This window comes from Camelus ferus, chromosome 5, assembly GCF_009834535.1.
Source record: "Camelus ferus isolate YT-003-E chromosome 5, BCGSAC_Cfer_1.0, whole genome shotgun sequence".
Classification (NCBI taxonomy): domain Eukaryota; kingdom Metazoa; phylum Chordata; class Mammalia; order Artiodactyla; family Camelidae; genus Camelus; species Camelus ferus.
This window is the reverse complement of record NC_045700.1, coordinates 42,183,364-42,208,176: the sequence shown is the minus strand read 5'-3', so window position 1 is coordinate 42,208,176 and position 24,813 is coordinate 42,183,364. Positions and strand designations below refer to the sequence as shown.

General features: G+C 37.1%; 1 protein-coding gene and 1 long non-coding RNA gene across 4 annotated transcripts in view; one reads left to right on the top strand and one right to left on the bottom strand.

Moving 5' to 3' along the window:
- The window catches only part of B3GALT1 (beta-1,3-galactosyltransferase 1), a 490,368-nt gene that overhangs the window by 363,078 nt on the left and 102,477 nt on the right, over positions 1-24,813 (bottom strand). The window lies entirely within an intron of this gene.
- On the top strand, positions 8,484-24,773 carry LOC116663652. The gene is made up of 3 exons (XR_004319911.1): positions 8,484-8,650; positions 15,120-15,128; positions 24,762-24,773. It is a non-coding gene; the product is annotated as an uncharacterized LOC116663652 (long non-coding RNA).

The window sequence follows — 24,813 nt, the reverse complement described above, 5'->3', positions numbered from 1 at the left end:
CTGGGATGAAAGTGGCTGTGATGGAGAATGCTGTGCGTCAGCCTGACTAGATCATGAGGCATCTGGATACTTTGGTGTGTCTGTAAGGGTGTTTTCAGATGAAATTACCATTTGAATTGAACTGAGTTATGCAGACCACCCTCCCTGGTATGGATGGGCATCATCCAATTCAGTGAGAGCCTGAACAGAACAAAAAGGTGGAGGAAGGGAAAGTGTTATCTCGACTTATTTGAGCTGTGACATCAGTCTTCTCCTGCCCTCTAATTGAGACTAGGCCATCTGCTTCCCTGGTTCTCAGCTTTCAGATTTGGACTGAACTTTACCACTGGCTCTCCTGGATCTCAAGCTTGCAGACAGATCTTGGAACTTCTCAGCTTCTGCAATCATTGCATGAGCCAATTCCTTTATATATCTGTATCTGTATCTATACCTATATCTTTATCTACATCTGTATCTGTATCTATCTTTACTATGCTAAAAACAATCAATTTAACATACATATATTGAATGCCTGCTGCTTTCCAGGAAATGTTCAGGCCTCCCCCATCCCCAACCATCCATATATTTCAGTTTTGTTGATTTTGGTGGGCTTCAAGATAGCGGAGCAAAATAACAATGCCATTGCTCCGTCATATGTATATGCTTTTGGTTCTGTTCTCTGGAAAAATCTGATTTCCACTCCATGCTATATTGCTATATGGTCTGGCTTACCCAGAAGGTCCGTCCTGATATCCTAAGCAAGCTAACATTCCACCTGCAGATCGTTGGCTTTGTCTGTGGTTTACACACACACACACACACACACACACACACACACACACACACAATATTCCTGTTATTACTGTGTCTGATTACTGTGGTTCACCTGCAGTTGTAGGTTGAGAATATTAAATATAATGTAGACACTGTTATGACTTAATAAAAATTCAGTATACCTACACAAGAATATTTGAAAAATTTAGATAAGCCTCTGGTATAGATAAATAAAACTCTAACTGTGCAAGATTCTAGTCTAGATTACTTTAAAAAATTGTAATTTGTATGCCAAGAAGGTAGAATCTGAAGCTCATTTAAAGTCAAGGTAAATTACAGCTGTTACTTCAACTGATATATCAGTCCTATCATTCTGACAGAGAGGAAAATTCAATTAGTCTGACAGAACTTCACAAAGAAATCTTGATTACTACCTCCTTCCTTTCACATGTTTTCAAAATGATCTGTAGTTAAACTTTCCATTGGGTTTAATCATGGTAAAAGTTTACCTCCACCACACCAAAAGAGTAATTCTAGGTTAACCATTTTCCCACTTAAAATAGAAAGCTCCGTTAAACATTTCATTGACACTTGTCCAGTATTCTGGCTGAAGTGCCTTTATAGGAAAGTGTCCTTGTACGTATGATTTCAATTTTACGTCAGTTTTCCTAAGTGACAGAAGAATGTGGCATTGTTCTATGAACCTAAACTATCTTCTACTCAATTTCATCTCATCTGTCTTCAAATATTATAATTCTTGCATTAACTTCGTATAAAATTAAAATACATACACCGCCTTTCACACATTCATCAAATTGATACTGAACAAATAATTCAGGAAATATAATGTTGGCGGGGCTGTTCAACAATCTAGAAATAAAGCTTACTCTCTAAGGAAGAAACCAAAAAGGCAGGAAATATAACAGGAAGTATTAGACCTCTGTAAAGAAAACTCACCCTGAGGCACAAACTATGAAGTGAACCACAGAGGAGATGTTGGGACATCCACTTTCGATCAAGGCGGCTAAGAATTTTAGGGATCTGGAAAGAGATGCTTAAAGTAAACAGGAAGAAGTGAATAAAGTGAAAGTCTGTGTGAAAGAACGGTGAAAATATGTTTTAAAGAATGAAAGAAAATAACAGAGGTGCCAGAAAATGGGAGCTCAGAAGGTAAGATTATATCAACTGCAGAAGGGCACTGCAAGGTCTGCCCGCACTCCTAGGTCCCTGGGAAGTGCGTCCTCTGCCTGTCCTGGTCAGGCTTGATGAGGCTAGCCGCTCATGTTTATTTCACCTCCTCCCTGTGGTTTGGCCTTCCCCAGGCATGCTACCAACTTCCTCCCAGCTCCCTACATAGACATCTCTGCAGGAAAGAGGATGTGCTCATCAACTAACGTTGATAGTTGATCTGCTGGCATTACAAGTCTCAACATAAACCAGTGATCTTCAAAGTGGCTGCATATTAGAATCACCCAGAAAATTTTAACTGCGTATTTCAGGACCAATCCAGATCAATTAAATCAGAATTCCCTGGAATTGGGTCTAAGCGTTGGCATTCTACACGTGATTCTCATGGCACTCAGGGTTAATAAGCAGTGCCATAATTAAACTGGAGATGTGGCTTATACATCAGCTTCCTGTCTCTTTGTTTGCAGTGTTGTCTTCTCATGATCAAATTCAATATGAATTGGCAACACTGAGATTTTGGCTTTGCAAAGTTGAAAACTGGTCTCAACTGGTCTCAACTTGCTATATGAAGTGTAGATTTCCGAATCAGCAGCATTGGCACTTTCTAGGCATTTTTTAAGAAATTCAGAATCTCAAGACAGAGCCAAGACTTACTGAATCAGAATCTGTAATTTTAAGAAGATATTTAGTTGATTCTTTTTCCCATTAAAGTTTGAGAACCACTGTGCATTAGCGTTTCTCAAAGTACAATTCTTACACCTATACATCTGAGTCATGCTACAAATGTCCATTTCTGAGCCCCACCCAGACTGGACACAGTGAGCTGCTGACTCTGCAGCCAGGCAGCTTTCCACCATGACTACTTGCTCACCTCTTCCTCTTTCTTCATCAAGAAACACTTCCACTACTCCTGAGAGACACAGATAATTATGATCATGAACTGTTTACCAAATACGAACTATTTTATAATTAATCAGAATAGTCAAAAAAATACTAGAGGAGTGGAAATTCTCTCTCTGATGAGTCTATGATGACACTCAGTCACTTAGAAACCAGAATGACAATAAAAGTAGTTACTAAAAAGGAATAGAAAAAATATTTTTAAAATACATTTTTCATTAAAAAAATGTGTTGCTGAGTTATGGTTATTCATGCAGCTGGTAGAGGCTGTATTTAGAAAAAAATAAAAATAAACCATCCAGCATTCATATGGAATTGGTCATTTTACCACAGCATTTTGAATAATGTATGAGAGATCCAGGGAAGATTAATTTGAATGAAAGAATACTCTGAATAACTTTCACTCTTTAAACTTACATCAGAATTGAAAACAATATTACTGCTAAACCATTCATTCACTTTTGTTTACATGCTGAAGGTAGCATGGCTGGAGTCTCTCTCAGGAAAAGGACGACACACTTTAGAAATTACCCAGCACACACTCATTTTTCTTTCTTCTTTGATAGATAACAAGTCCCTAAGCACTCATTTTTTTGTAGAGCAAGGGAAGAAAAGATTCTTCCATCACTGAAGGAAAATGTTAAAGGTGAAGGATACCTGGTCATTAATAAGAGTCCATGATCCTGACCCATGAAGTTCCTCAGAAAAAGAGTTACCCCTGGAGAATGATTTGAAAGCAAGCTTTGCAGATACGATTCCTCCAAACACAACTGCTTGATAACAGAATAATTTAAGATGCCATGCCACGACGACTTTCTAGGAGAGTTCCCACCTTTAATCATATCTTTAATATTTGCTTATTTTAATGAATTATAAGATGCAGCTATGAGAAGAGGTCACTGCCATTATTTGCTAGAAGTGTCAAAAGAATGATGATTCTTTCAATCCTATACACCCTGGCAAGCTTCCTTGTTTCAACAGGATGAAAGCATTTGACTGAATATTTTGATCTGAATTCAGGAAGCAAAGGCAATGCAGCTGATATTCTTCCTGAGTATCTCTGCATCTGAATGTGTTATCTTGCAGATTTTCAACGTATCTCCCCAGTAAACAGTTAGCAAATGTAACAAAGAGAAGACACAAATAGCAAAACATCCTACTTCAACTATTTATAAGTAATTTAGAGAACTAGTATCAGAATCACAACTGTCCCAAATGATTATTTTGTAAATAAGACACCTTAAATATAAAAATAGATATATCTGTGTTTTAAAAATCAGACCTCTAAATCCAATAGTCTAGGTCATCAAAACCAGAAGGGCATCTGACTATATATGTTCTTCCCAAACCCCAATAAGATCTCAAAATATAAGTAAAAGTAACAATAAATCCAGTATACTAATCATTAACAAGAAAAGATACTGTCAAATCAAATCTTGAAGACTTTCTGGGAGACAACATTTGTATATGGCTTATGGCCAATAAGCACAAGAAAAGATGCTCAACATCGCTAACTATTAGAGAAATGCAAATCAAAACTACAGTGTGGTACCACCTCACACCAGTCAGAATGGCTGTCATCAAAAAGTCTACAAATAATAAATGCTGAAGACGGTGTAGAGAAAAGGAATCCTCCTACACTGTTGGTGGAAATGTAAACTAGTGCAGCCACTATGGAAAACAGTATGGATGTACCTTAAAAATCTAAAAATAGAATTACCATATGATCCAGCAATCCCACTTCTGGGCCTTTATCCAGAGGGAACTCTAATTTGAAAAGATACATGCACCCCAACGTTCTTAGCAACACTATTCACAATAGCCAAGACATGGAAGCAAACTAAATGTCCATCAGCAGATGACTGGATAAAGAACATGTGGTGTGTGTATACACACACACACACACACACAAATACATACATATACACACATACATACAATGGAATACTACTCAGCCACAAAAAATAAAATAACACATTTGCAGTAACATGGATGGACCTAGAGATTATGATACTAAGTGAAGTAAGTCAGACAGAGAAAGACAAATATCATTTGATATCACTTATATATGGAATCTGAAATATGATACAGATGAATTTATTTATAAAACAGAAACAGACTCACAGATGCAGAAAACAAATTTATGGTTACCAGAGGAGAAAGAGGGTGGAAGGGATAAATTAGGAGTTTGGGATTAGCAGATACTAACTACTATATACAAAACGGATAAACAACAAGGGGTAACTGTATGGGACAGGCAACTATATTCAGTATCTCACAATAAGTTATATGGAAAGAACATAAAAAAGAATATATATAAAACTATTTATAGAAGGGGAGAAGAAATAGGTAAAAATTTTGCTAAGCATCTTTCATTCACAGGCGAGGTTACAGATATAGATTGGATGTTTCCATTGATAGCAAAATAAATGTTTAAATAATATTTATTAAAAATTAAGGGTAATTTTACTAGTAGAGAAATAAACTAGAATATGATAGCATTAAAAAGTCCAAAATATATATGTAATTTTAAATATTAATTCTAAGATTGAGGAAAATATACATATACACCCAAATCCAGCAACCTAAAACAAAGTAACATATATACTTGAAAATAAGAAAATGTAAAATAACATATTATGAAAATATTAGTAGAAAGAAAGCAGAGTTGATAATATTGATATGAAAATTAGGATTCAAAGGAATTTAAATTGTCTAAGAAAATATAATAACCACAAACAATGTAGCATTAAAGTATAGAAGCAAAATCTGTGTAGAAGAAAGTTGCCAAAACAACAATCACACTGAATGAACACTACCATCTCAAGTATCCAAATATGAAGGCAAAAATCTTACTTAAGGTGTAAAGGATTTGAAAAACAGAATGAATAATGTTGATATACACATCAACATTTTATATATATAGATATAGATATAATATGTATATATACTGTATGGATATGTTCATATGATATACAGTAAATAATACATAATATATTGCATGTGTGTGTGTATATACACATATAAAACGTGATATATTCAAAGGGCAGAAGAAAGAGGCAAAAATGGCAATTTTTTTTTTCATGACTGCCTTTGAAAATTCACTCTGTGGGTCTTGCTCTGCTCTCGTCCTTGGATGAAATCTCAGGCAGATCTCATCTCTCCTTTGGTCACTTAATAACATAAAGTCCTTCTGTGTGCTACAGATGGAAACACTTCAAGGGGAAAGGGTGGCACAGTTACTTCTCTGTTGACCTCATCTGAAGCGACTATCTCTCTTTCCTATACCAATTCACTAGACTGCCAATTCTCTTTGAAGTTTGAAAGGTAGTGGGGAGAAGTAAGGAACAGAGAATAGCTTACTAACATGAAAGAGCCGTAAGCTGGAATTAGTACTCCCTTAGCTTGGTTTAATGTTTAATGCTGAATTTCACTCTTCACTGTGCTTTGTGGCTTCCATGAAGAATACTCACTGCTTGGAATCTCTCACTGAGATTCCCCAGTTCAGATTTTGGTTCTCGACAGTCTAAGCCCATCCAAGAAGTTCTCTTTTGGAATTCCACCAAATCCCCAGGTTGCAATTTTAAAATAATTCCAATGAGACAACCCCAGGGAACTTTCTCCACCCATTTAGTCACAGGAATCGTGCATTTTAAATCAATCTTTGAGAAAGCAGTTATTCTCCAAATTACAGCCTTCTACTGGGCTGTCACAAGCGACTTCCATTTCTTGCACTTTGGTTCTCTCAGGCACATCAGGCACTAATCGACAGTGCATTGTTCACCCTCCAGGAAAAACATCACACTTTCTCAGTGGTTTCTTTGAAATCTCCCCTCAACCTACCTGAGGTTAGAAGAGGAGCACCTCCCTTCCTCCATCATGTTGTAAGTGGGGACATGCCATAGCATTCATTCCAACAACTGTTTTACAAAGAAATGATCTCTCCAATCTCCAATCCCCTTTCACCCATTCTATCCTCTTTCATAGTAGTCTGTCAGCTAGAAATTGAAAATCTCCTTTGTAAGGCATGTGGAGGTGGTCTAACCATTTTTTTTGAGTTTTGTTCTTTATTGAAGTGTAGTTGATTTATAATGTTACTTTCATGTGTACAGCAAAGTGATTCAGTTATACATATACATATATATATTTGTTTCAGATTGTTTCTCATTATATGTTATTATAAGAGATTGAATATAGTTCCCTGAGCTATACTGTAGGTCCTTGTCATTTATTTTATATAAAATAATGAAACCCTTTATTTTATAACATGGGAGACATCCCTTAATGTTTTCTACTTGGTCATTTTGGTCCACTAGAAACTAACACCCCACTTAACATCCTATTACACAAGGAGCTGGCATTGGGGATAATGCTTCTACCCTCACAGACTACAGTTTTCCAGTGTCCAACACAGATCAGACATCAGCCACAAAGACGTGAATTTCTTAAGGTCAGGTCATGGAAACTGCTTTCCACGAGAGTTGAGGAAATCTGGGACTTAACTGTGGCATATGATACTCTTAAAGATGAAATGGCTGAGCATTTAGGGTTTTAACTGTGATTAAGAAATACGTGACACTGGGAAGATCTCCATTGCCTCTGTTACTTCAGGTAATAAAGAGAAAAAGAAACTATTTGAACAGATGGATGATGACCACTTTCAAGCTTTAAAATGTAGGTTGGGTAGGGAATTCATAAATAAGGTGTGGTTTTCTCAGCTCAAGGTCAAGTTTCTCCATGAGTATCTCCTTCATGAACATGGAATGATGATTCTGGATATCTGAATGGGGATACAAATTGTAAAACTAATCTAGGTGGTTATTTTTCCCCCCCAAGCTGCAGAAGTTGTCAGATTCAAATGGAAAACTTGGGCCTGCTGCTTCTAGCAGAATGCTCTGCCCACACAGGCAGCTTAACTTGAAGACAATTGAAACAGAAGGTACTGGAATTGGTGTGCATAGACCTTTATGCTTAACCAAGGAGTATATTTGCAGAGGCTAAACACTTCACCTTTTAGACTCAACTTATCCTACCCAAGATCAGAAAGCACAGATGCTCACTTATTCTAGCAGACTGTATGAGAACTTCTGACTCATTAGGGGAGGATTTCTAAAACCCCTTAGTGTAGAAAGTACTCCACCTAGTGGGAGTTCAGAAATCTAGAACCTTCCATCCTCAGTGAGACCCTCAAGAAGAGGCATTTAATGAAAATTTACTAAATATATTGGGGATACAATATAGTGTTGTTCCACAATGCCACCAGAACAATGCCGTTGTTTTTATTTCTTTTTCCCATATTAGAGAACATACCTCAGCTGCCATTTACCTCTATATAGCGTGAGTGATGGAGATTACATATCCAGAAACCAGTATGCAGCTTGCGTCAGGGATAAATTTCAGGAATAATACTTCTAACTATCAAGGTAAAAGTGAAGCTACTTAGCAATGGTACCTCACTAGAGTGAATGCTCCAGAATTGGGGACTGCAGGGTAAAAGCAAAATGCATGACTTTTAGAAGCCCACACCATAGGCTGGTACAGATTTTACCTGTACGCAAAGTGAGAGATTGCAGTTTATATTCCAGCGGAGGGAGACAGGTAATGAGCAAATACAATAAATAAGTAAATAAATAAATAGATAATAAATAAATACACAGTGTTCTGAGTGGTGATTAAGAGAAATGAAGGAAATTATATCAGGGTAAGGGATGGACAGGTGTTATTTTTATTTTGTTGGTCAAAGAAGGACCTCTGAATAAGGACACATATTGGTTGAGACCTGGAAGTGATGAGAGAGCAAGTCATACACGTGTCTCACGTGTCTGAGGAACAGTGCAGCAGAGAGGGAGTGGGACCTGCAAAACACCTGAGGCAAGACTATTCTTGGCAGGTTGAAGGAAGGGCAAGGAGGCCAACCTGAGTGGAACAGTTAGCAAAAGGGGAAAAGAAGTAGGAAAAGTCAGGGGGGGGTTCATCAGGGGCCAGATGGTATAAGCCATTTTAGGCTTTGGTAAGTTCTTCGAATTTTACGTTGAGTGAGATGAAGGTCTGCAGCAGAAAAATGACTTGGCATGAGTCCTTTTCTAAAGGATTATTCTAACTGTGTAGAATAGGGGGTTAAGTGTTGGGTAGAGAGATTAGTTTAAGAGTTAATGCAGGAGTCAAAATGAGACATAATGGTGACTTGAACTAAGAGTGTGCGTGTGTGTGTGTGAGCACACACGCATGGTAGAGATGGAGAAACGCAGATCAAGACAGAAAACAGAGCAAGGAGAATACATCCATTCTAAAGGTAAAGGAGAAAAAGCACAGTTGGAGTTCACATCAGAATACTCACACCAGGAAGGCAGTCAACAAAAACCCTTGAGCACCTAAGTGAGCAAAAAATTCAGACTTTTGCTGAGTGATCTATTACAGAAAACATATAGGATGAAGATACAGTACTCTTTAAACAGTTGAGTCCAGAATTTGGCAACAGTAAACAACTAGATACATCCTCTTCAATAGATTTATACTTGTGATTAAAGTTAAGCAAAAGTTGTTGGAAAAATTTTTAAAAAGTATATTTCTCTTCAAATTTTCTTTCAATTTCTTAAACTTTACTTTTCTAATTATCCACTTAAAGCATAAAGAAATGTGTTGACTATCCATTATGAAAGAAAAAATTAATTTAAAATGGCTTTACTGACACTATTTACAATAGCCAAGACATCGAAACAACCTATATGTCCGTTAACAGATGACTGGATGAAGAAGTTGTGAGGCTGTGTGTGTGTGTGTGTAATGCAATACTACTCAGCATAAAAAAGAATAAAATAATGCCATTTGCAACAGCATGTAAGAAATTGGAGATCATCATTCTAAGTGAAATAAGTCAGAAAGAGAAAGAATAGCATATGATATCACTTATATGTGGAATCTAAAGAAATAACACAAATGCACTTATTTAAAAAACAGAAAGGCTCTTAGATACAGAAAACAAACTTATGGTTACCAGAAGGGAAAGGGGGTGGAAGGAATAAATTGAGTGTTCCAGATTTTCAGATACTAATTACTATACTTAACATAGATAAACAACAAGTTTCTACTGCATAGCACAGGGAACTATACTCAATATCTTGTAGTAACCTATAATGAAAAAGAATATGAAAAGGAATATATGTATGTATATGTATGACTGAAACATTATGCTGTACACCAGAAATTGACACATTGTAAACTGACTATACTTCAATAAAAAATAATAAATGGCTTTATCCAAATCATCTCAGATAATAGACTCATACACTATATATTATCTTTGCTTTTAAGAACCAGTCATGATGTTTTCATTCTACTTTGTAAGGTGGACTTGTAAGAGTTAATCCTATTTACATTGCCAGTTCTAAATCACAGCATTTCCAGTTTGAGATTCATTATTTTCATAGATTTTGTTGTTTGCTGGCATTTCAGGAAAAGTGCATGAATGATATACATTTTCTAACCTCATGGACAATAAGTGACTAGTTATTTATGACTAAATCTAGAATTTTTAAATCACAGTGTTTTCCCTCAAACTCTGTGGAATGGAAAAAAAATTTCTTCAAAGAAAAAATTGTAAGGAAAAAAGAATCAGAGGAGACATTTATAGATTAAACTACACTTTAATTTAAATCTAAATTTAAATTAAATTATCAACCAAACAATTGGTACATGTATTTAGGATCCTGCTTTGAATAAATCAGAAGTAAATATATAAAACTGAGGAAGATTTATTATATACTGATTACAGAAGTATTTTTTTAGATAGAATAATGGCTTACAGTTATGTTTTTTAAAAAGTGTCCTTATATTTTAGAGATATGTATTAAAGTACTTATGAAAGAAGTGATACAATGTCTTGAAACTGCATAGGGGGAGGGTGGGTGGAGATACAGATGAAACGGTGGGCAATGAGTTGGTAACTGCTGAGCTGGGGAATGGGTACATATGGGTTTACTATGCAAGTTTCCCTATTTTTGTATATACGTGAAATTTTCCATAATAGAATAAGAAGGGGGAAAAAAAGGCTAGTTACTGTTTATTCTTTTCTATAACTGTGGAAGAAAGATCTAAAATTACAGTTTTCTTGGCAAGAAAAGTGTTATTTATTCACTATTCCTAGCCAGAATGCTCGCTGAATTTCTTTTGCTTAAATTTCAACTTTACTTTATCTGTGTCTTTACTCTATGTCTTAGTTTTTTAAAATTAATTCTATAAATCTTATTAAATATCAAATTATATCTTTAGCCACGAAAATACTTTCTATTATTTGTTTTAATATCATTTTTAATATGTTCTGATTTACCAACTTTTTGTTGTTTTCCACATCATTTATCTTTCTTCAGCTCAGTTGTTTATTATTATCATCTGCATTCTGAGAATTACCACACTTGTTCACTTTTCTATTGTATAGTTTCTATTCTTAATTCGTTTTAAAACATTTAAAAATTCTTCCACCTCTTCATAACCTTACTTTCTTGTATTACTGATCTCTCTTCAAACTTGTGTTTGCACTCAGATAGCTCCATTTTAATAATCTCTTTTCTTTTACCTTTTATTGCTCTCCTTACACAGTCTATGCTTTCTTCCTTTGTCAAAAGGACACAGCAAACAGAATTTAAAATTTCTTGCTGCATATACAAAATATTTTTCAAGAATATATTTTTGTAGGCTTATGGCAGCTTTATTCATAACTGCGAAAACTTGGAAGCAACCAAGATGTCCTTCAGCAGGTGAATGGATAAAGTGTGGTACATCCAGACTATGGAATATTATTCAGCACTAAAAGAAAATGAGCTATCAAGTCACAAAAAGACAAGGAGGAAACTTAAATGTGTATTACTAAGTGAAAGAAGCCAATCAAAAAGGCTACATACTATATGATTCTAACTCTATGACATTTTGGAAAAGGCACATCTGTGGAAACAGTAGAAAAGATCCGTGATGGCCAGAAGCTGAAGAAGAGGGGAAGGATGAGCAGGCAGAGAACAGAGGATTTGGGGGCAGTGAAAATACTCTGATACACGTGAGACATTTCTCCAAACCCATGGGGTGGACAACACCAAGAGTGAACTGGAATGTAAACTAGACTTCGGGTGATAATGACGCGTAAATGTAGGTTCCCTGATTGTGACCAATGCATCACTCGGGGAGGGGGTGCTAATAATGGAGAAGATTATGGCTGTGTGGGCGCAGGACATATATGGAAAATCTCTGTACCTTCTGCTCAATTTTGCTTTTCTAAAAATAAGGTCTTATTTCTTAAATGATTTTCCTCTGCCTCTTGAATGCTTTATGCTTCATTTTATTATATAATGTTTTCAAAAGCCCCCTGTGAGTTTCTTTCTTTCTTTCTTTCTTTTTATTTAATTCTTCAAAAGTGGCAAAGCTATCTATGCCTGGTATCTCCCCCACAAAAATAGGACAAGGCTTTCTCTTCTTAGGCTTCCTCATTTTCCACTCACATGCTGCTAGAGAAATTCTTTTAAAGCTCAATCTGGAGAGCTTACTGCTCATGTGCTGACATCGTGTGTAAGAGGAGGGGGCCACTACAGCTATGAATGATCCCCACGGGCCAACTTCAAATCTGCATGCTCTCTCCTCGGTGTCTGCAGGAGCTTCTTCTGGGTCAGTTGCTAGATTTGGTGACACCCAGCTTTCTTCCAAGCGCACCAACGGTCGTTATTTCTTTGGACCAATCTTACTAACTTTCCAGTCAACGAAAACTCTTGCTCAATATCAGAATACCACTATTCCAGATCAACAGTTCCTGGTGCCCCAGTTCAGTTTCATCATGGAAGTTACTGAAGTGTTGGGCCAACTCGCTGCTGTCATCCTTACTCAGGTTTTCTGTTCCCTTTACTTTTCTGAGTTCCCAGCTCAAGTGCCACTACAACTTACAGGATTTCTGCTGATCCGTGTGACTCACCAGGGCCCTACGTGGGGTTTGCCTGGTCAGTCCCTCAGTTCCACTCCTCTGAGTCCAGGAAGGATTATGTCCCCCAGGGTATTGATTGTATACCTCCTATCAGATAATCCTTCTCTTCCGTACAGTGACTTACAAGTCGTTTCTTCTTTATTCATGCCCCATCTACATCGATTCTAGCAGAAAGCCTTTTAAGTTGGCTTAGTCCCTAGTTTCCAGTGTTGTTGCAGATTTCCCATTATTATATTTTCTAGATTTTTTTTTTCTTTGGAGTTACTCCTCCCTAAAAATTCCCAAGTGATCATCTTTTCTGCAGAGACTGACCAAATTTCAGATGATGATTCTGAATGGTCTGAAAGAGCAGTGTGCTTTGCCCATCTTCTCTTAACGGGTATCCCAATGACTTGAAACTGCTTTCTGCTGATTTGGAAGCACGTACCGAAACAGAAAGTTGCCCAGATGTGTTTTTATTATCTCAAAGTAAGGGAAGTCTCAATAAACAACTGAACATAATATCCAACTATCGTCAAGATAAATGATTCTAAAAGCAACGAATCTCTATATGACAGAGAGAGCCTCTAACAATACAGGTTAACCCACTTACCTACTCAGAGATGCATTTTTGCAACTTAATTAATCCTGCAGAATTCATCAAAATGTTATACTACTTAAAAAAACTCTCAAGGGTCCATTAATGAAATTTTTTTATGGTAGGTGATAGGTAATATCACTTTGAAATTTTGCCAGCCTGCAGTTATTAGAGAAATGCTCCGTGGAAAGGAATCAGGGGGCTTTTAATTTCCCACTTGTCTAAGGGTTGTTCTCTGAGGAAAGTATTTATCCCTCACCATTTACTCCCTCACCTTCCTGAAGGCGGGATGATTATCTCTTCAACCACAACTCTTTCCACTTTCATTGTACATAATTAATTATACTATCCACTCAGTTGACTATCAAAGCACATGGATTTTTCTCAGACACTCACGTCAAGAACATGACAGTTTCGTGCCAAAGAAATTCTCTGTTGTCCAAATATTATCAACATTTCAGTTGTAAGAAATAACATGGCAGGATGCCTGACAGAAAGGCAGTTCATTAATCCTTCCTAATATTCTAAATTTTACCCTTGCTTTACTTAGACCACCAGAAAGCTGCACACTTACACTACAATCCCTCAGATCTTCACTGAGGTGCTTTCCCTGAATTAAATTTTGGTGGCATGCCAGCATGGTATGAAGATAAATATCTTTATAAATTAAATCAAAAAGTTGTGTTCTTGGACCAAATTACTTTGACCTCATAAAATTGCCTGCTCCTCAATTTCCCTTCAGTGTTATGTTCTCAGCTGAGATGAGATACTGGAAGATACTATATATATGATATACTATAAGGAGCATCTATAAAAAAAATTAGCAAGCAAGTATTTTTTGCTTTTGTTTTCCAGATGCCTACATCCTTAAAAGAATGTAAAAGGTTTGTACAAGAGGGCAAAGGTGGGCAGAAGACCTAAACAAGCAATTCTCCAAGGAAGACATACAAATGACCAAAAAGCACATGAAAAAATGCTCAATATCACTAATTATCAGAGAAATGCAAATCAAAACTACAATGAGGTATCACCTCACACCAGTCAGAATGGCCATCATTCAAAAATCCACAAATGACAAATGCTGGAGAGGCTGTGGAGAAAGGGGAACACTCCTACACTGCTGGTGGGAATGCAGTTTGGTGCAGCCACTATGGAAAACAGTGTGGAGATTCCTCAAAAGACTAGGAATAGACTTACCATATGACCCAGGAATCCCACTTCCCACTCCTGGGCTTGTATCCAGAAGGAAATCTACTTCAGGATGACACCTGCACCCCAATGTTCATAGCAGCACTATTTACAATAGCCAAAACATGGAAACAGCCTAAATGTCCATCAACAAGTGACTGGATAAAGAAGATGTGGTATATTTATACAATGGAATACTACTCAGCCATAAAAACCGACAAAATAATGCCATTTGCAGCAACATGGATGCTCCTGGAGAATGTCATTCTAAGTGAAGTAAGCCAGAAAGAGAAAGAAAAATACCATATGAGATCGCTCATATGTGGAATCTAAAAAACAAATACAAAAACAAACAAAAACAAAGTGTAAATACAGGACAGAAATAGACTCACAGACAGAGAATACAGACTTGTGGTTACCGGGGGGTGGAGGGTGGGAAGGGATAGCCTGGGATTTCAAAATTGTAGAATAGATAAACAAGATTACACTGTATAGCACAGGGAAATATACACAAAATGTTATGATAACTCACAGAGAAAAAAATGTGACAATGAGTGTGTATATGTCCATGAATGACTGAAAAATTGTGCTGAACACTGGAATTTGACACATTGTAAAATGATTATAAATCAATAAAAAATGTTAAAAAAAAATAAATAAAATGTCACAGAAAAAAAAAAAGAGGGCAAAGGAAGGGAGGAGGCTTTTGTGGATGGAAAGGAGGGAATGAGGGAAACTTGAGAATGGCCAAAGAGCCAGGAACAGCAGAGATGGGCCCTGCCTCCACCCGCAACACTGAAAGGTAGCTCTTGGGAGGCCATGGGGAATACCAACAGGCCAGACCACAGGCAGCCTCAGAGAAAACCCCAGGGTCCCCAGGTTAGCCCAGCACTGCTGGAGAGCTGAGGGATTATGCAGCCAGGGCGATGTGAACATTCCTGAAGCCATTTGTTTAGACAACAACCAGGCCTCGGCATTGTGGAAGACACCTGGGCTATGGAATCATCCCAGGGAAGAATAAGAACGCGGGAAGAACAGGGGTTAATTTTAATTTTTCTGCCAACTCCTGTGGGTTGCGGTCAGAACCTGAGTTAAATAAGAGAAATGTATTTTTTCAAATATTTGCAAACCTGAGCTTGTGGACCTACACATACGTTAGCTGCTTCAAGTTCCTTCTGGAACCAGGCACAGTTCAACGAATTAACCCAACAAAGAATAAATACCTAAACCACGAATAAAACATGCAAATAAAGTGATACGAATGGTAGATAAAGAATCTGGACTTAGAATTATCTAATTTCCAAGGTCTGAAGTATAATCTTTAAATGATATTTAAATGATCTTGCTACTGAGTACACTGAAGGCTGAATTAAAATCTGTTCTGTCAAATTTCTCTTTCCTGCAAGATAAATTATAGAGTTTTATTATATATCTTAATGTGGTTATGAGGAACAACCAATATTTTTTCCAGTTTTGTAGAGAAATAATTGGCATATATCACTGTATAACTTTAAGGCATACACAGCATGATGGCTGACTTACATATATTGTGAAATGAGTACCACAGTAAGTTCAACTAACATCCATCTTCTTCTATAGATACAACTAAAAAAGAAAAAAAGGGAAAGAAAAAAATGAAAAAGAAAAAAAGTTTTTCTCCTGATGAGAATTCTTAGGATTTACTCTCTTAAGATTTTTCCTATATATCACATGGCAGCGTTAGCTACAGTCATGCTGCACCTTACCATCCCGAGTACTTGTTTATCTTATAACTGGCAGTTTGTATGTTTTGATCACATTTTCCCAATTCCCCCTCGCCTCACCCTCTGGTAACCTCAAATCTGTTATTTTTTTCCTATGAGTCTGGTGTTTTTTCAGATTCCACGTATAAGTGGGATGATGCAGTGTAAGTCTTTCTCTGTCTGCTTTATTTCACTTAGCATAATGCCTTCAGGGTCTATCCATGTTGTCACAAACGGTAGGATTTCCTCGTTTTGTATGGCTGAATAATATTCCATTGTGTGTGTGTGTGTGTGTGTGTTCTTTATCCATGCCCCTATTTATGGACACAAGTTATTCCCATGTCTTGGTTATTGTAAATAACGCTGCAGTGGACATGAAGGTGCAGATATCTTTTCAAGTTAGTGTTTTTGTTTCCTTTGTTTTCTTCACTGTTTTTTCCATAGTAGCTACACCAATTACAATTCTACCAACAGTGCATAAGGGTTCCCTTTTCTCCACATATCATCCCTGTATTTGTTTTTGCTTAACTTTTTGATGATGGCCATTCTGACAGGCATGAAGTGATACCTCACTGTTCTTTTGTTATCAGTGTAAAATAGGGTGTTATAAGTTTAATATTTTTTAATGTAAACTGCATAACAACCACAAGAGAAAATCTTGTAATAGTTACACAAAAGAACACGACAAAGAAGCCAAAACATACTGAAACCAAAAGGCATCAAAAAAAAAAAAAAGGACAGCAGGGTAAGAAACAAGGAACAACGGGTCTACAAAACAACCAGAAAACAGTTGAGAAAATGGCAACAGTAAGTCCTTACCAATTAATAATTATTTTAAACATGGAATTTTCCTGGAAGCAGAGTTTGAAAGGCCCTAGAAAGGCTATAATGAGTTTATAAGATACATTCTACACATATAGGAGATCAACGATTATGTGATTAATGTAACAGTAACTTAGAACATGATATGATCATTATTCAGTTCCCCATGTGCTGTAATCAGTCTTAAAATTTTTTTAAAAAAATTAACAAATGAAGAGAAATGGTGCCTTAGATCATGTTTGAAGATTCAGAGTATAGGAATAAGAATACATGATTAATAGAAGTGACTACTATTTACCAAGGACTTAGACTAGAAAGATACTTCACAGTGTCCTTCAGCCCATCTGATGAGAAGGGCTGGCAACAACTACTGGAAGCTGTGGGGCCCAGAGCTGCTCTAACAGAGAGGGGAGTGAGCAGAGCTGATCACTCCCAGAGCAAAGTCAGTACTGGGTACACTGGGCATGGTGTGTTCCCATGCTACACCCAGGTAGGGGGATTAATTCAGAGTCAAGGCTGAGGATAGGTCCTGGCCCCTTCCATCCAGGGAGCCAGTTTGAGAAACTGAGAGTGGCCTGGGCGGCTCCTCACCATACCAGCCTGGCAAGGGAGCTGTGACATAGCCCCACCCACTGTGATGAATGACTTTTGGCCCCACCTGACCAGAAAGGCTGGCAACAACTCCTGGAAGCTGTGTAGCCCCGCAACAATTGAGCCAAGAGGCAGGCAGGCAGAGCTAATCATCTATAGGGCAAAGCCAGCAGCCCTCTTCAGTTGGGGAACTTGAGGTGTGGGTCAGACTGAGATTAGACACAAACTAAGCTTTACAGCTTTAGAGATGCATCTCCTTCTATACTTGGACAAGGACTCTAATTCATAGTCCTGCTCATCACAGAATAGAGCCTTCAGGCTGTCTGATCAGGGAACCTAACTGGAGCACACAGGAAGCTATGTGGAGTGGCACTTGCACAGAGAGTGGAGCCAATGACTTCCCCCATCTGCAGAGCAAAACCAGTGGCCACATCTGACCAGGGAATTCAGTGCACACTCTGGCCTGATTCAAGTGCCCAAACAACAAGCTATATAGGCAGTGTGTCCTATCCTGCTGCCATGCCAAGGAAGGGAAGCTAATTTATACCCTATCGACTACTGAATATAGTACCCAGCCCTACATGCAGTCAGCCTGACCAGAGAATCCAGGCAAACACAGAACCTATCCCACAGCCTTACTTTGGTAGGGAACCAAGCCAGCAGTCCTATCAAACTGTGGCAATGGCAAACAACCCCATCTCCATCCTCAGAGCTCAAACTGTTGCCCTGCCCCCACAAATTGACCATACTAGCAGGTCACACCTGCCCAAGGACATTACCAGCAGATACACTAAGAAACCCAAACCGAGCTGACTGGGGAAGAACTGCTGCTGCCAAAGAAAACCTGAAAGTCTGAAAGAGGAGCCTGATCACTTAAATGTGCAGACTCTGACGGAAGGAATCTAGGATCATGAAAAATCAGGTAAATGTGACACCACCAAAGGAAACTAATAAAGCTTCAATAACTGACCCTCAAGAAATGAAGATCTACGAACTGTTAAACAAATAATTCAGAATAATCCTCTAAAAGTTTAGCAAATTACAGGAAAACAGAAACAAGTCAACAAAATTAGGAAAACAATCTGTGAAATAACAAGGAGTTTGACAAGGAAATAGCAACCATCAAAAAAAAATTCTACAGTTGGAAAATACAATAACTGAAATGAAGAATTCAATAGAGAATTTCAAAAAGTAGACTCGACCATGCAGAAAAAAGAAACAGCCACCTGGAGAATAGGACATTGGAAATTACCTAGTCAGAGGAGGAAAAGAGAAAAAAGAGTTAAGAAAGCCTAAAGGAATTATGGGACACAATAAAAAGAAACAATATGTGCATCATGGGAATCCCAGAAAGAGAAGACAAAGGGACATATTAAAGCAATAATGGCCCAAAACATCCCAAACCTGGGGAGAGAAATGGACATCCAGATCCATGAGGCTCAAAGGAACACAAACAGGTTGAACCCAAAATAGGGCTACACCCAAACACATTATAATTAAATTGTCAAAAATCAATGAAAAAGAGCAGCAAGAAAAAAGAGAGAAGTTACATACAAGGAAACTCCCATAAGACTACTGGCAGATTTCTCAACAGAAACTTTTCAGGCCAGAAGAGAATGGGATGTCACAATCAAAATACTGAAGGAAAATACTTGTCAACCAAGAATTCTATACATGGCAAAGCTGTCCTTCAGAAATGGAGGAGGGGTAAAGGCTTTCTTGAACAAACAAAAGCTGAGGGAGTTTATTACCACCAGACCTGCTTTACAAGAAATGCTGCAAGAAAAAAAATGTTCTCAAAATGTTCTTTGAGTGGGAGTAAGAGAACACTATTTAACATCATGAAAACAAAAAAAAGATAGTGTCAATGGTAATGGTCAATATATAGTCATAGTGAAATTCTGCATTATGGCAATAATGGTGCATAATTCACTTACAACTCTAGTTTACAAACTAAAAAACATAGTAAAAATAATCAGAACTACAATAATCTGTTATTAGTTACAGAATATAAAAAATGTAAATTTTAACAGCAATAATCTGAAGTGTGTGGGGAAAGAGAAGTAAAAGTATAAAGTTTAAAAAGTCTATTGATGTTAAACATAAATGGATTATATTCTCCAATTAAAAGACACAGATGGCTGAATGAATAAAAAAGCAAGATCCAACAATATGCTCCCTATAAGAGATTCACTTTAGCCTTAAAGACAGTATTTCTAAAATATCTTACTGATTTCCAGTTAATAAAAAGTCATTTGAATAAATAGTCTTTCAGGCAGAGTTTATTGTGTCATTTAAAATTTTAGTGTGCTTTAATTAGAGCTGAACTAAAAAATTAATTAATTGTATACAAAGGCTTTATAAAAACATCCAAAGTGGTTAAAGTTTAAGGCCTAAACTCTTCACTTATTCATTTTTAGAAATTCTAGAGGAACTACTGCAATGGAAAATGGCATTTTTGTTTGTAGTTTCCATGGTATGTGCCTTTAATAAATGTTAACATTTATAACGTCATATTACATATTTTTTTTGACATTCAGAAATGACTCAAAGCTCATACTAAAAGTGAAAAAGCTAAGTTCTTCAGGTTTACCTGTAACATCATAAAAGGGTCTGGTGAAATTTTCAGTAACTCAAGAGACTGACAAACTTTTTGTTCGTGGTGGGTTCCTCAACCCATTTCAGGCCAACTAAACTTAATCTATGTTTCCCTTGGGCCACAATATCAGAATCTCATGGATATTTGTTAGAAAGGAAGGTTGTAGGGTCTAATCTCAAACTACTAATTCCAACTTTAGGTTTCTAGTCTAATGCGCTTCCTGATGTTGAAGAACTTCAGCACCAATCTCAATCTTTCATCAAAATCTCCAGTTGAATCCCTTCTATGCAAAACCACTAATGATTTATGTTGTACATAATTTAGCTCATGGTAGAATCAGTAAACATGATTAGGCCATAGCCCCATTCTATCTACCCTAATGCAGCTAGACTACAGAGAAGACAGTTGGAAACATAAGTTTAGTAATATGAATAGCCATATGGCTTCAAAGAGAAGGAAACTGGATGTAGACTGGGAAGAACGGATGTGCATTTTCCCCTCAAGTTCACTGATAAGAGAGAAACTTAGGAATAACATGCCTCAGTATTGGCAAGGAACAAGATGGGCACTTCCAGCCTTTAGCAGTCAGATTTATCTAAATTTAACCAATTTTTTTGGTCTCAATGAAGTCATCTGAATAGTGACACAAAGGGTTGGACTATTTGACTGTCAACATTAGTATTTTATGATTCTAACATTAAAGGTGATCATAATAACTTGGTAAGTGTAATATTAGTTATCAAGAGAAAGTTATTAATGATCTGTTGTTAGTAATTACTATAGTTAACAATACTGTATTGTATATTTGAGAGTTGCTAAGAGATCAGACCTTGCAAGTTCTCATCATAAAAGAAAAAACACTGTAACTGTGTGAAGTGATGGATGAGTTCACTAAACTTATTGTGGTAAACATTCCATACTACACACATATACAAAATCATGTCATACACATTAAACTTACCCACTGTTATATGTCAATTGTATCTCAATAAAGCTGGAGGAAAATGCTACTTTTCGCCAACAGCTCCTCGTGAGGGGAGTTCACGATCAATATACTATCCAACTACTTTAAATAGATTCTGGTAAATATAAGTTAGATTGAACTTTCTACTTATTTTACCTTTTAATTGTGAAATATATTTATAGAAGAATACATAACACCTTCAAATGGAGTTTAATTAATAAAGTGATCACTACTGTAGTAATCAGGTAGAGAAACATCACTGAAACATTATGCTGTACACCAGAAATTGACACAACATTGTAAACTGACTATACTACAATAAAAAAAGAGAAAAAAATTAAAAAAGAGAAACATCACTGACATGAGTCAGATCCCCTCTCAACCCATGTATCCTTTTTCGATCACATATTTTTCTTTCTCATAGAGATAACCACTAATCTGAATTTATAGTACTAATTTCCTTCTTATCTTAATCATGTGGCCCCTGAATACTTCATCTAACTGATACACTTTAGTTTTGCTTATTTTTGAGATTTGCATAAATAGAACTGCATTTTGTGTTCCTTTGTGCTTTTCCATTTTATTCCATATAATGTTTGGAAAACTGAGCCATAGCAGATCTCTCACTTGAATTGCTGGATAATATTCTACTGTATGACTATATCATAGTTATTTATCCATTCTACTACTACTGAGGAACATTTAGGTTGAATCCAGTTTGGGGAAATATTAAGCAATGATGCTATGAACATATTTTTCCTTATATCCTGGAGCACCTAACAATGCATTTCTCGGGGACATATATGTAAGGGTGGAATGCAAACTCACTGATTATACATATCTTCAACTTAACTAATAAAGCTCCACCATGTTGCAAAGTGGTTTTGCCAATTCATATACTCATCGGCAGCGCATGAGCATCCCTGAGAACTTTGTCACTTCCTGTCAGAATTTTTTATATTACTTAGGCTATTATACTCATTCACTCAACCATCCATCCATCCATGCAGTAACTTTTTAGGGTTTCCTATGTCCCACTCACTGTGCTAGGAGCCAGGAACACAAAGGTGAAGACAATAGGCCCTGTTTCACTGTGTCCACTGTAAACTGAAATCATGAGAAACAAATGCTGGCTGCCCCTCAGGGCTCCATTTCTGTCAGCGCTGCAGCAGGCTGATAAACCATAAACATGACTTTTCAGGAGAGAGTCCTTCTGCAGAGGCAAAGAATTCAATGCATCATCCTGGTCATGGTTAACAGCATATTCAACAGCAGTTCATCTTGTTTTACCTCCATCCTATTGGCTTGGGATGTGCATCTTTATGGGGAATAATATGTTTCTTTCATGCCACAGGAAACACTCCTGGATTTTGCTCTGGAGGCTACAGGTTGCATGTGCCAGCTTGACAAACTGCTCATGTAAGGAAGAAAAGGTACCTCAGAATAGCAACAAATGGTCTATAACGCTTCATGTCAGAATGATATTTAATCGGTTCAGTTTTTAAATAGGAATTCCGATTTCATTTAAATTCAATGGACACATGTCTCTGAGTGCCTGTGTTTCTGCACACGCATCCACTGTGCTCACAGTCAAAATTTGTGCCTATAACTCACGTACAAAGGCACGGGATCATTATAACTTTGGTACTTAGATACAAATATACATTTGTGCACATAAATGCAGAATGAAAAATTAAAAAGAACCTGAGAAAATCTGGTATTGAATATCAAGTAAAAGACTGTGCAGCACAGCAATTCTCTTATTTCCATACTAATTTGCCAGAAGAGTTAATTCTGATGGCCCAAGTCTGGCAGTGGTCCGCACATCATGCAATTGGAGAATTATATATCATCTTAAGATGTATGCAAAAGTGATTTTTCTCTCAACTATATTACTACACTGTTCTTAACCCTTTAAAAATCTCATTATTTGAGATAAATGCTTCTTTTAAATAGGTGGGGGTTTTTTTTCCCTCTTTGGTGGGATTCTTCCTTTAATATTCTATGGTGGGCATTTAAACTCGTGCAGAATCTCTTGGTTATCCAATGCAACTTGTCACTGCATTACTTCAAAAAAATATGAAAAAAGTAGGAATCACATACTAAACAACCAAAGCAGTTGTAAGCCTTCACTTTTAGTTCAAAGTGGTGAATGGCAACTGCCAACAGAATGTATCAAGCTCTCAGTTTTGGATGTGCACTCAATACAGGACACAAACAGCAGGGTTCTGTCTGCCAGGGACAAATAAAGACTCTGCAGGCTTTGTTGAGTGCCTATCAACCAGAGAGGCTGCCCGCACTGTTTACAGTCACAGATACAAATTATTTACTGCAGCGCATTAAGTAATGGGGTAGATTTATAGTAGCAGGAGAGGCTGATACAAACCACTGGCAAGATGTAGCTTGTAGAAGTAAACAAATTAACCAGAAGGAGCAGCTGGGGAAAGGAGTGCAGGCATATGTGTGTGCATTTGGTTAAATGCAATGTTGACTTCAAAATGATGGGAAAAAAGTTCTCTTCCTTCTCCTGTGCTCACCCCAAGGCACAGAATCTGAACAGGATACTTGCGCATTTCATTGTCTGTCTGCTGTTGGAAATCAGGTGTAGTATATGTAAGTCTTCTATCGTTGCTTTAAGTCCACAATCCTTCACAATGGCCCCCCTGGCTACAAAAGGGAATGGCTATTACAGAAGTCTATATTTTCACTCTTATCTACGGAAAAATGGGCAGGGGATGAAAGAGCCCTAGGACTTACAGACTTGCCTCTTCAATCTAAATATGGCTTGCAAACTATTTTTGCTTCATCATTTTGGAAATCACTACACACACGTACAATATTACTGTAGAGAACACTTTTGAAAGTTTCAAGTTGGTAAAAAAAAGAGAGACTCTTCCTCAGATTACATAATTTTAATTATGTCTTCCTTCTGGCATTTTAGCAGGTGGCATTTCAGTGATCAATGAAGCTCCGGCATCTGCGTTTCCTTGTGGATTTTGCTAGTCTGCTAGTCCACTGATCGAGAATTACATTATTGTCACCATCATTTTTAGATGCCTATAAAAAAAACCAGGTCTTCTGGCACCTTTATTCATTTTGCAGCATGAGAGTTATACCAAATTCTCTTCTAATTTATTCTTAGGGAGACATTTTGGTTCCAAGATTTTTTTTTCTTTCCCTCTTTGATTCCATTTAAGGCCCTGCCACTTACGGCATGTACAGTACTCAAGACAGACTGGAACAGATATATCAAAGCAACAAGTTTAACATGGTAATACCTCGCAGTTGCATGATTAGAAATGACAAATGCACCAGGGAAAGATGGCATCTGGACCTTTCAAATCATTTCCATCCTGCATACTGATACTTTGTGTATACCTTTGGCTTTGGTGTAGCACTTAAAGCATGTTGTCACGTCTACCACCTCATCTGATCTTCACAATATTCTTATAAGCTTGGCAGGAAAGGCATTCATTCAGTGTTTATTATCTCTCATGTGCCAGGCACTGTTCTTGGCACTAGGAACAGAGA